The sequence below is a fragment of the Plodia interpunctella genome, chromosome 9 (genome assembly GCF_027563975.2).
Source record: "Plodia interpunctella isolate USDA-ARS_2022_Savannah chromosome 9, ilPloInte3.2, whole genome shotgun sequence".
NCBI classification, from domain to species: domain Eukaryota; kingdom Metazoa; phylum Arthropoda; class Insecta; order Lepidoptera; family Pyralidae; genus Plodia; species Plodia interpunctella.
The window spans coordinates 7,353,863-7,367,336 of NC_071302.1; the positions used below are offsets into that span (position 1 = coordinate 7,353,863).

Below are 13,474 nucleotides of genomic sequence, written 5' to 3' on the forward strand. Positions count from 1 at the left end.
GAACTTGACCAATGTCTCTATGCACTGACCTATTTATCAGAGGGGACTAGCAACTGTCGACGTATCAACCAATAAAGATAACAGAGTCACAGGTCACAGATATGAAGGCAATGCCTTTTTGAAAATGAATATTTTTTTCTTCCCGATAACTGGCTAAACAGCTTCGTTGTTTACTATGATCGATTCATGAATCGATGTTTTTATATCTCCCGTCTCGATAAGTGCATGTGATTAACTGAAAGCAATACAGACTTTTCCGTGAATAGTATATAACTTCTTATTGAAATAAATTGTAAGGGAAAATGTGATGCGTCTGTTTTTTATTAGGCAATATCCGATTATTTAAAAAATGCTTATACCAATCAATATTTTTAAACTTCATATTCAAATTTTAAATTTTTTGTTGCAGGTAAGTTCCCGTTTTGGACTCTACGGAAATTGGCCGGATGGAACCTTGATTTCTAGAGCGCCTTCGTGTGAGTGAGGTTCAGTCGCGTGTTCGGCACGCGAATAACAGTTCAATCTTGATTTACATAAAGTCGTATTTCAATTTGGCACGGCCCCCGCGTCCCGTCAAAGGCAATATGCAAGTGTTTGGAAGTAAACGACAGCTGAAAATCAAAGGGAAGTTTTGTGTCTCGTTTTGCCTTGCCAAGTACGGCTTGGGAACAAAAGCGGATGGTTGATGCGATTATATATAGATTCGATCTTTTGAAATCAACTTGACGAAAGAATTTATCATTTCATTTTGTTCTTGAAATCGTTCTTTATTTAACGCAATTGTATATCGCAAGTATACAATATTTTAATGTCATATAATTATAAATAATATGTCATTTTAGTTTCAACACAAGTACACATGCAAAGTTGATACGCTAAAATGTTCTTCATTTCTAAATCAAGATATCAAATCATAGATTCGATTGCTATCATAGCAAACATGGATACAACTATTCATAGCGTTTCCCGCCCATCTGTGGCGCAGCGCGGCATGCATTCACACGCATTCCGCTAATCTCCCATATGATCTCCACATACACGAGCGTACTATCGTGTATATCCATTTCGCAGAACCGATACAGTCCAAACTCCCTTTTGCAGCTAGGCATCATTTCGTCTGGCCACATTAAAAGCACGCTGCATGTTCGCACTCCCACCCGCCACAACACAAGCGCGAGTCATGTATGAATCATTTCAGCTTGTATGTGAGGGTGCCCGTACGTTTTCGCTCCGCTGGAGTCTGTCAGTGTGTTTGTGCCCATCGGTACACGTGCACGCTTGCGTGTGTGCGAGCCGAGAACTCATGGCAGCGGACTATGACGGCTCGTAGATTTGACAGCTAGCTCAATGCGGGCTCAGACGTTCATTATACCGCGACCGATGTAATTTTCGTGAAATATTTGACGTTTGTACATGTGCGACAAAGACAATGGTGTTGTGATGCGGATGCGTGCAGTGATTTCGGAGTGCCCGCGAAAAATACGGAACTTGTCTGATTAGACTATGACCTGTTTGTCGATTGATTTGTGACATGACGAACCCCGTCTTAAGGAGCTTTTACGATGCTCGTAATTAGATGCGGCTCGTTAGACAGCGTTTTGGGGATCTTCGACATGAATAAAAAATCGCTTGTGGTTTTATGGCATCAAATACACGGAACGGATATAATCACTGCAACAGACCACAAATAAAATTTTCAAGAGACTATTCAAAAATAATGATGGCAAAACAGAGGTGATATATAATTATTGTAGGAACTATTGGCATTAAACACAAAATTTATTTTGTGATGAAGATATGATGTAAATGAATCTATTTTTATACGAACAGTGCATTTCATTAGTGATAACAACAAACAAAGTGATATTTTATGATAGCAATTCAAAATATTTTTACACTTTACGGATATATTTAATTGGTAAGTTTAAAATTTTGGTACATATTTTATTCATATTTAAAAGTCGTAGGTATATATAATCTAATTTATGCGTAATAAAAGTATCATACAAAGATATTATAGGTACTTAATAAAAGTAGGTTTATTAGATAATATACCAGTCAGTTAAGCAGTTTTCACAAAATTGAAAGAGATGATAACTAGGTATATATAAAAAAAAGATGGAAAATTTAAGCATCATTTTTCCATTATTCTTGATATTTATTAATTAGGGAGACCTGTACCCGCCGTGGGACATTACAATGGCTGATGATGATGATGATAAAAATTATACAAGTTGATGCAATTTGATGCCGCAACATATTATTACTTAAAATACTTTTTTGCGTGTCTTTATGAAAATATAGAGTAATAAACTACAGAAATCCAACCTAATATCCAGAAAGGCACATTTATATAAAAAAAAGAAACATTCCAACATAAGCTAAACGGAAACACAAAAATAAATAAAGAAAACAAGAATATTATAATTATTAGATGCAACAACAAAAGGTGCGTATTCACATGTCATTGATATTAATTGAGACATTAACAAATAAGCATATATAATATATTGTGTCGGGCCTTTTAGTAGGAGTTGCCGAAAAGCAGGTACCTTTATTTGTAATTTATCAAAATCCTGGTGTTATCCAACGGGCCTTATAGAGCTGTAGACTGTGGCACCGCCCTAAGAAAGGTCATTAATCTTCACGGTTTTTTTTTATCGTAGAAGTTCCGTGTCTGTTAGTTCCAATTCGATTCCTGCAAATGTGTATTAAATGAGAAAACGCTGGTAGCTCGCTTTTTTTTTCTTTGTTACTTTTATGCCAGTTTCTTTTTGATATTTAGTTACCTACTAATGACGTTAATGGTCATTGAAATGATTTATGCTAAATACCTATTTACATAAAAAACAATATAATAAGTTCTTTCGGTTATTAAATAGGTAATAGGTTAGATAGATAGATAATAATAAATAAATTTTAGTAATATGAATTAGCTGTAAAATATATGTCTTATACATATATTTTACAAATTTTGTTGCATTTTTATTATATACTAGATGTTTCCGGGGCTTCACTCCCGTAGGAATTTTGAGATAAAAAATACCCTATATCAATCTTGGATAATGTTCCTTTCAAATGGTGAAATAATTTTTGAAATCGGTAAGGTAGTTTTGGAGATTACCCGTCTCAAACATACAAACTCGCAAAGTCACAAACTTTTTATAATAATCATTAAAGGTTTTCTTTTTATATTGGAATGAAAAACACAAAGCCAAGGTTCTAGTTTGTAGAAAAAAGCGATAATGAAAGACATTTATTGAAAAGTTTAATTTCATTGAACCCATTAAAGCTTATTAAATATAATTCAATTTGCTGTATGTAATAATTATTTTTCGAGTTAAAGAATCGCTAAGATTTAACGACCAATACTTATCACTCATATGTAAACCAATTACATGCAGATCACTGTAATTCAGATACCATCTTATGTTAATGGTCAGTTATTACAAGAAAATTGCATAAAGATGTTAATCGTAATAACAAATAATTTATTACTTCAAATCTTCATCAATTCACTTTAAATCTGAAATTAATAATTATTTGCCTAGAATTAAGTTAAAAAATAAATTATTTAACATTAAATATTGCAAACAAGATTTTTAAAATAACATTTACTTTAATTCCTTCTTCAATAGTTGATTTGTAAATTTTTATTATTGATTTGCTAATATCAAGATAATTATAGATTTAGTAATTGCTCCATTATACTTATTTATCTGTGTCAATACAATTTTAAAAGTATCTATTTAAAAATAATATCAAATATTTGTTAGATATAAACTAAATCTCAATTTACCCATTCTGTTAATTATTATAATTAGGTAAATGTGCATTTTATGAGGTTTTATTTTAGGTATACGAATTTGGAATGTATCGTAATAAGTCTGATTTAGATACCTAAACAGAACTATTTTTACTTCAGTATTTTTATTTCTTATCAACAATCACTAACATATTCTTTACAATTTATGTTGAAAATGTGACCAAAATAAGCTATAGACTAAACACTAAAAAGGTGAAACATATTGGTCCGCACTCAAAGGGAAACGGTAAAAAAAAAAGAAAAAAAAAGTACCTAAATTAAATAGGTACTTGTAAATAATACTTTTAATAATGTGGTTGATATATTACTCTACATATGAAGGAAAACATATTTTAGTCGTTTAAATATTAAGCTGTCAAACACAGGTGGCTACAATTTTATGAGCGCATGGTCACTGGGAATTTGCCGCTGTTTCTTCTATTATAACATTTATAACGGGACCTTTCACCGCTATCTTTGGTCATCTAATGTAGACTCCAAAGTGCCTTAATAAAGCGAAGCACATAAGATTTTAATGCTGCGAGATTTGGTTGACGTGATAATACGCCGTGAACGCACGACTTTCTATGACCGGTAGAAATCGTCGGATTTTTTTATATTTCTCTCCGATTCGTTGTGCCCTTTATATTTGAAGCGATTAAGTTTTAATTCGTTGTTGTGAAACTATTTTAAAATAAGAACAGAAAGTTCCAATTTTGGGAACTATATAAGAATAGAACAGAATGTTCGAATTTCAAATGTTATTCATATTATGATCTCATCATTTGTGATTGTACGTATATTCAACGTCAAAATTGATTGATTCGCGATTACCAATGCTATCTACTAACGCCCACGGAAAATATAATTTAATATCATTTGTTAATGTCGACTGACCACTAACAAAACTGGCTCATTAAATATTTTAATTAACTTTCGGCGCTCATGTTACTGTCAAAATTAGAAATACGCCCGCCGGATGTTTTGTAAATATGACTTATGTGTTTGAAATATTGCTCTTGGTTGTACGCACATAATTTCTATAGTTTTAAGAGTTTTTGTAAAATCTACTAAAATATTTCGAAAAATGTATTATTTACCTACGCATTTATGTTCATGCCTAATTGAATCTCTCTTTAAGAAGAATATGGATGTGTCAATAAATACCTCCTTATCTCTGAAAGCTTAATGTAATTTAATCGAGCCGTTTAAGAGAACGAGTTTCGTTCATTCACAATATTACGGAAAAAAACCGGTCGGATTCCTTAAAAAAACAAAAGACGGCCGAGTTCGGCGGTACGTTGATAAATTAGCGCTAAATAAAGATAATCACAAGAGAATTGCGGGTTTGACAAGCGGAGCCGCGGAAATTTATGTGTATTATAGGTTTCGGAACATCCCGCTCGTTTGTATGGCGAATTTGAAAATTACCGGACATTTTGAATATTAATCCACGTCTGAGCCCATCTCTGGGAAAAAATGCATTTTTTTTTAACTACAAGGAAAAATATTGAAACAGCCTTGAAACTTTATTTGTTTTTTGATTGATTTTAAATGGTTATGTTCTTTGTTTTATTTTTTACAAACATTTAGTGATTTGTTGTGATGATACCTATATTTTGAAAAAACTTAAAATAAGGATTTTTTCCAATACTGAAGCTGTTTGTATCCTACTTCTGGGAAAAGTAACCTGTAGGAGGTACTGGTTGTACTTCTTTTATCTTTCCCTGTTGTTAAAATTGGTAATTATGGCAAAATCCATATTATTTTGCCATATCGGTTTCAAGTTACTTCTTTTCCGGTATCCAGAAGGTTAAAATCAAAGATTTTATTCAAATATCTTGCTATGCCTTTACAGACACTTTTTCGGGTCATTTGTATACTATCATAAAAATAGTTATTCTTATAATTATATATATTTATTATATTCTCATAAAACTAAAAACAGCAAAAGGACCACAATTTGTAAAAAAATAACAGAATATCAATAACAAATTGTCTTCCAATTTTATCTTCAAAACAAAATATCACTTCCAACACAAATATATAGTAAAATCGTTTCATGGGCAGACTTTTGCCGACAATAAGATACGATACCTGAAAGAAAAACAAAACCTTTATCTTACCCTAATCAATGTAAAAGTAGAGCATGCAAGGCTGAAATTGATAAACTCTGAAGTTTTAATTATCCTAGCAGATGTTGTTCGCGCACATTGTTTTGTTTATAAATAACTATATAAGGTCAAGCGTAATTATACCAAGCAATACGTTTCCTCGCCGATAGCATCTCTTGTTTGTTATTATTTTATTTTGAACTCGCCACCGAGGTCGTGCACGTGAAAAAATATAAAAATATAATTCAAAAAGGGGGTGGATTGAATGGTTGAAAATTTAAACATAAAATTCTAAATATTTGATAGTGTTGCAGACGAGTAACGAGTAACAACAGATAATAATTAGAACTCACTTTCTTTTCGAGTGTGTTACTACTGGTGTTGTTCAAGGCGCCTAAAGGCATCTGACACGATTTACGACTACTAAATGGTGGCGAATAATCACACTAGTGTTCTCGTGATGTTTTCCTTCACCGGAAGAAAGTGTGAAGAACATAATCTAAATAATAGTAGATATCATCACAGACGGGTTTACGCCCAGTACTTACTTGCTCAGTTTCATCCCAAAAAACCGTTCGCAAACCCAATATTTAGATGGGTTTACTCCGGATTTTTGTGATTGTGACTATCAAAGCCTGCATCTAAGTGTATCATTGATGTACTGATATAAAAACTTTGCTTAGTTCCGAGACAAGTCTCTCACAATCTTGTTTTATAATTAAACTAGTTTTACCTGCGGCTTTACCCGCGCATATTTCCCACGGCAACAGTTATTTTTCCGGATTGAAAGGTACCCTATATCCTTCTCCATACTTCAAACGATGTATATACAAAATTTCAAGAATACTGGTTAAGTAGATAGAGCGTGAAGAGATAAGAAACATAATTACTATCTCATTTATAATACTTGTTAGGAGTTAGGATAATACTCATGTCCACTGCAACTAATTAGATTGTGGAAAAATAAATAATTTTTGATTCTAAAAAAATAATAAGTTAAAATTTCACAACAAACTTTTCGTATTCGCTTTGGTTCGGGACTAACTTAATCTTTGCTATTTGTCTCTACATATTTACTATGATAAAATTTCAAATTCAAATCATTTATTCAGAAATTAGACCTTCACAGACACTTTTTCATGTAAATTTTTATATTAAATAGTAATTTCTCAGAGGCTACAAACTACTGGCATCTCGGAACGACCACTGCTGCGAAGAAATGCCGAAAGAAACTCATTTGAACAGTGTTGTCCCTATCATGTCAGAAGGGCTTACCCACAATATATCATTACAAATATACTATACTACAATAAATAAATAAATATATTAGGACCAACCACACAGATTAAACTAGCCCCAGTAAGTAAGTTCGAGACTTGTGTTATAGTATACTAATTTAACGATATTATATTTTATAACAAATACATATAGATAAACATCCAAAACCCGGGCCAATCAGAAAAAGATCATTTTCCATCATGACCCGATCGGGAATCGAACCCGGGACCTCTCGGTTCAGTGGCAAGAACTTTACCACTGCGCCAATTATCATACAATATTATACAATATATATTAACTACAACAAATGATACAATGGTAAAGATTTTCCCTTGCATTATTTATCTACTTATATATTTATTCAGTTAAGGCTGTCCAGCCTGTCTTGCCCTGCGAAAAAGGGGTCCAACATCACCTAATTAGATTCAGTGTCTAATTGTCTCGCCGTTTTGACATGGGTAAAACCCGGAAAGGGTACTTCACTAGTTTTTCTTGCAGTATGTAAAGATATATCATTGTTGTTGATGTAGCAATTTAGAGAGTAGAGCCTAGAGTCTAATAGATTGTTGTGACCGTATGAGTCGAGTATATTGATGAGCAACAAAAAAGTTTGGGTTTTAATAAATAATAATTTGTGAGTTCTTAAGAACAACCATTATTTGTCCAAACAGATTTTTCATAGATAATTATGAGTTGAATGCCGTGATGGATATTTTAAAGCGTATTACGACATATACAATGCAGAAATTGTACGGAGATTCGACGGACTACATCGTACGTAACAAATGCACGTTAATGTTAAACCTTAACAACGGAACGCAACGGAACTGCAACGCTCCTGCGTCGTCGCAGATGTGGTATGGCTTTTAATCCGAGAATTGGTTTATAGGTTAACCGACTAAATTATCGCGTTATCGCTTTAAAATGCTTAACTATTATGACGAGTGGTATTCATTAGCATATGCTCTAATTGATCAATAAACTGCTTCGTTGTCGCCGTCGTAAAACAGCATTAAAATGTTACAACTCTTTATGGCGGCAAAAAATAATTATACAAATTAGTGAAGATGTCCTTACAGAAATATTTTCAGTGATATCTGGTAATTAACTTATTGTAAGTTTTACGTGTATGGTAACTAGGTAGGTAATTTAATTTTATCTTTATTGAGAGAGTTTGATGGCCGCGTATTAATAATAAAAATATTTCTAACTATATAGTTAAAAATAAAATTAAATGACTAATTATAAATAAATAAAAGAATTCATACAAAACGCATGGATAAAGGTGGAAAAACAACCTACTTTTCATAATTTTTACTAGTTCAAATAATTTACAAATAAAAAAAAAGTCTACAAGAATTCTGTGCATTGAAATGATTTCTGGTCATAAATTTATTTTAGTTTTATATTGGTAAAGACTAAGCACTCAAATTAGTCAACACATATGAAAACAACACGAATATTACCCATATAACATATATACGTAGTTGTCGTCAATGCCACTAGACAGCTGATCAAACATCGCCTGTGTGCGTTGCCTAGTCTTGCTCCCATTTTGTCGTAATAAGGTAATATGATAATTAATTATTATGAACCAATTATTAAGTCTATTGCGTTAATGACCTACTAATTCATGAAATTGCTACTTCAAGAGGTATATTTAATACCAGCTTTTGTCCGCGGTTTCACCCGTTTATTTCGTGCGTCCGTGGTGCGTCCACTTATAACTTACATTGTTAATATCTCGGATTCTACTCATCGTATCGCGATGAAATCAATACCAGATTTTAAATTAGTCCATTTGCTATACGACTTTGAAAACCGCATCAAATAACATCCAGTAGTTTTTGCGTGATGCGCGAACAAGCAGGCAGACAATATTAAAAAAGAAATGTTTTGGCTTTTATTAGTCCCATAAAGACCCCTATAATATTGTTTCTTTAATATCTTCTATGTACAGACATAGCTTATAGTTTTATTTTATGTAATAGATAGATAAGTATTCAGAGTTATGGCTTTATAGCTAATTAGGTGGTTTTTGTAGGTTTTCTCTGGTATAGAGAGTTGTTTATTATATCTTCATAGATATATTCCTCACGGCTGAGGATCGTGGTTATTACTTGGAATAAAAACTACTATTCATGAGTCATATTAGTTTACCATCTCACTTGGCTTGAGTAGGATTCGAACCTGGGACCTTTCGGTTCACAGGCGTCTTAACCATTAGGTACACCATCGCCATTTATTATATACTCAGACCGAAGCTCATCATCTCAGTTTAATGTAGTCATATATGGTATAGTATATATATGGTATGGTATATCCTATCCTACTAATATTATAAATGCAAAAGTTTGAGGATATATGTGTGTATGTATGTATGTTTGTTACTCTTTCACACAAAATCTACTGGACAGATTGTTATGAAATTTGGTACACGGGTAGAATAACCTGGAATGACACATAGGGTACTTTTTATCCCAAAATTCCTACGGGAGCGAAGCTCCGGGGCACAGCTTTTCTATAATAACTGTCATATAGTCCAATTTTTCGCACATTTTTGACAATAGCATTTTCACCATAATCCATGTCGGTACGTCTAATAACGTATATTTTCGTGGAGCAACCGCTGCGCCGCCGCCCGGTTTGCAATAGGCGTAGCTAGTGATGTGCCACTCCGAGGTGTTCCGTATTAACTGCTACGTGTCACGCGATACCAACTCCGCCCCGCGTCACGCGAGTAACGATTTCAACAACGTCAATTTCATTTTACAACTCTTTTAGTTTGAGCACTTCTGTTTTACATGGAAACATGATAACATGCTACTATCTAAAATATGATCATAATGTTATATTTGTAGATCCTTTGGTCTGATTACTTAATGTTAATAAATTATATATTGGATGAGTTACCATGTCACACAATTTTAATGTAATCATAAAATGTATTTATTATTTCTGCGCGCTGTACTTACAGCTTAGGTTTTTTCATGCACGCAACTCTTACTGTCTCTTTAACTAACTAAAAATAATTATAATTAATTATTGAAACGCATAATTTGTTAATTTACATACTGAGCGTTATTAAGGTGTATACATTGTCTTGTACCTATAAGTTATCCACATTAAAGTTAAATTTAAGTAAAATAAGTTAATTGGCCAGTGATATCTCATCTCTAACATATTATTTCATTTGTAATTGTAAAATTAACTAAAAGTACTAAAATACTATAAGAAACATATTTCTTAAGTACGGAACCCTAAAAAGTTATTGAAATTGAAAATATCAAAATTATATCAGACCAGGATCACTTTCGTTCATAGAATTTGCCAATTTTGAAACAGAAAATGTACGGTTACTACATACTCGTAGTCTAAAACAAAGTTGTCTGTTTGTCCCTATGCATACATCTTTAAAACGTTATGTGGGTTTTGAAATAGTTAGGATGTGTAAGGACAGTTTAAATGTATAATTTATTATGGTTTTACTCGAGCGAAACCAGGACGGGCCACTAGTATTTGAATATAACACAAATCTTAATTTTCACAACGTTAACAAGAACCTGGAATATTTATTCAGAGAATGTTTATTGATTAATTTTGCGCATCGAATCCTGTTCAGTATGATTCACTTTGTGTGTATGAACTTGCTCGGAAAATGATTAATTTCGATAAGGTTTACTCAGAAATTCACAAACAAATAACATTAGATAGGGATGCCCTATCTAATGTTATATGTTGAAACTTAAATTTCGATATCGATCATGATTTGTGCATGGCCTTGATACTTATTACCTCTTCCAGTTGTTTATTTACACCATATTTTTACCGATTTTGAAACGAAAATTTAGTGGGATTGGGTACTATGAGTACATATTTGGATCTGTGTGACAATGTTTAAAAAATAATTTAATAAGTGGACAGATATAGGGGTTATAAAACATTATACTAGTACGTAGATTTTATTTATACAATATTTCTTGCTTAATTAAGTGAATACCTACACTACAATTTTAGTACTATTGGTTTGTAGTGTGATTTACAGACTAAAAGATAAATACTACTTATAAATCTATTTTTGATTCAAATTATTGAAAATAAACTACGTAATTTTAGTGCAGAAACAGATCAACAATATATTCATGCATGACATTTCATTTATTATATGAAATAAATGCCATAATATGAAATAATATAATAATAATCGCTAAGATTTAAACAATATTTTCACGAATATCCAAAATACGTTAAGCTGATACAGAAATGTTGCGCTCTATTAAATAGTAACAGTCCCAAATATAGTACAAGTGCAGGGAACTAACACTCGTTCTTGATAAACGGCGGCCATCACTGCACGCCACGGCCTATTATGAGAGTATGACGTCACCGCCCCGCCCCTCACCTCGCTTCAATCAAACCGGGGAACCCTCGTCATGTCCCCACCCCCCGTTCCGCTTTACTGACTCTCACATTTTTTTCTCATAATAATAACGTTGAAAAAATCGCACAAAAAATCTCGACAGACGCGCCGTTCCATCCCTATTGCAATGGTTCTTTTGGTGCCGGCGTGGAATCCGAAAATATCCGCTCGGGACGCGAAATGATGAGAATTCTTTTTTTAAATTCAAAATTAGCTGTCTAATTCGATCTTGTTAACGAATAATGCTGGAAAAATTAATTTTAATGGGACGATGTCGTAGAAAGAGGCGTATTCACTAAATTCATTAAAACACATTATGAGAAAAATATGTTATAGTGAGGAATATTTGTTTGCATACATACTTGTTGTTACAATCTGCTGCTGCGTGTGATATTAACTAACACACGTTAATATCACACGATATTAAGAGGTTGAGGTCTCATTTTGTTGCTAACAAATTGAACTAGACTGTATATATTAATATATATAATAATATTGTTAATACTTCGGGATTTTTGTAGATTGATCAATTTTTTTAGTATCTTCGAAAATGTGTTAGGTAATATTTTATTCTACGAAAATAATTTAAAAGTTTTCTAATACTGTACGAGTACACCAGAAGGTCCTAGACACAGGTGGTTATAATGCAATACAAACGGTCTGATTGGTTATAATCCAACAAGACTGAATATTTCTTACTGGAACATCTTGTTGGATACAGACACTTAAAAGTACATACATAGAAATAACTATTTACTAATTTAGATTTAGTTACATATTATTTCTGTCAAAATTCATGAACATGTTTGAATATAGATACATTTATAAAGACTTATTTTTTATTATACTGAATAGTTCTTTAAGTATCATAATAAAAAATACTAATTAATAATAAAATTAACATTAACATTTTAATAAATTACTACTTCTGAAAAAATCAAAATAATGATAGATAAAAAAAGTATTAAATTTATTATATATATATTTTATAATATTAAAACTGGTATCTCCTGCCATCTCTTTTTGAATAGTATGGTACCATATTATAAAGTCATGGAGTCAAAAGTTTAGCTACTCACCGGTAGAGGTCACTAACGTAGAAGTTGTATAGTTTGCTTTGGGTTATTTTAATTTCTTTTATAAATAACAGATGGTGTTGTAATGATTTCAAATAGTAATATTTTATTTATTTATATTTCGAATGATCGAAAATTAAAACTTTTTAATTTGCATAAAATTGATTTCTGTTATTTTTAGCCACGTTTTTGATATTATTTATCCAAATATTGAAATTGTAATCACAATCAAGACATGGTCTTTTATTTTAACCCTCGTTATAAAATGAAGGGTGTCTTCAGTTAAGTGTCACATTGTTTTCGTAGATGAGTTTTCAAACGAAATTCTACATATGTATTTTTATAGATGCATGGCTAAAATGTATGGTTCGCTTTGATAGCTTTTTGAAATTATTAGATTTTAATACATCTTCACATATTAAGAGTTCAGATCATGACTCATGCAGATAGAACTGCATGAGTGGGAGAAACTCAAAAAATACCGGGCGGATATTTGTACGATTTTCACTAATAGGTTGTACGATCTGGGCCGCGATAGTGTGAAGCCAGCATTATGGTTTTATCCGAACGAGTTTCTTTTTTAAGTCTATTTGACTTATTACGAGTATATGATAGAATAAAAACCATATTCTGACTTATTTCTCTAGATTATGCATATTTAACTTTGGTAAGGACGAAAGAATCCTCCTTTTGAGCGTGTTCCCATTGTTCAGTTGTGCTCCGTTGCGGCGACGCATTACGTTGTGGCTCCTTCGTTCTCCGTTGTTTTCTATAAGGTTTG

The 13,474-nt window shown here is 32.3% G+C and overlaps 1 protein-coding gene across 4 annotated transcripts in view; it reads left to right on the forward strand.

Moving 5' to 3' along the window:
- The window catches only part of LOC128672433 (homeotic protein antennapedia), a 172,395-nt gene that overhangs the window by 130,272 nt on the left and 28,649 nt on the right, over positions 1-13,474 (forward strand). The window contains exon 1 of one of the 4 annotated variants that reach the window (XM_053749578.2): positions 1,285-1,918. The exons of the other annotated variants lie outside the window; for them this stretch is intronic. The gene's annotated coding sequence lies outside the window, so the exon portion shown is untranslated. Of the gene's footprint in view, positions 1-1,284; positions 1,919-13,474 lie in introns of those variants that run through there. 4 annotated transcript variants of the gene reach the window in all.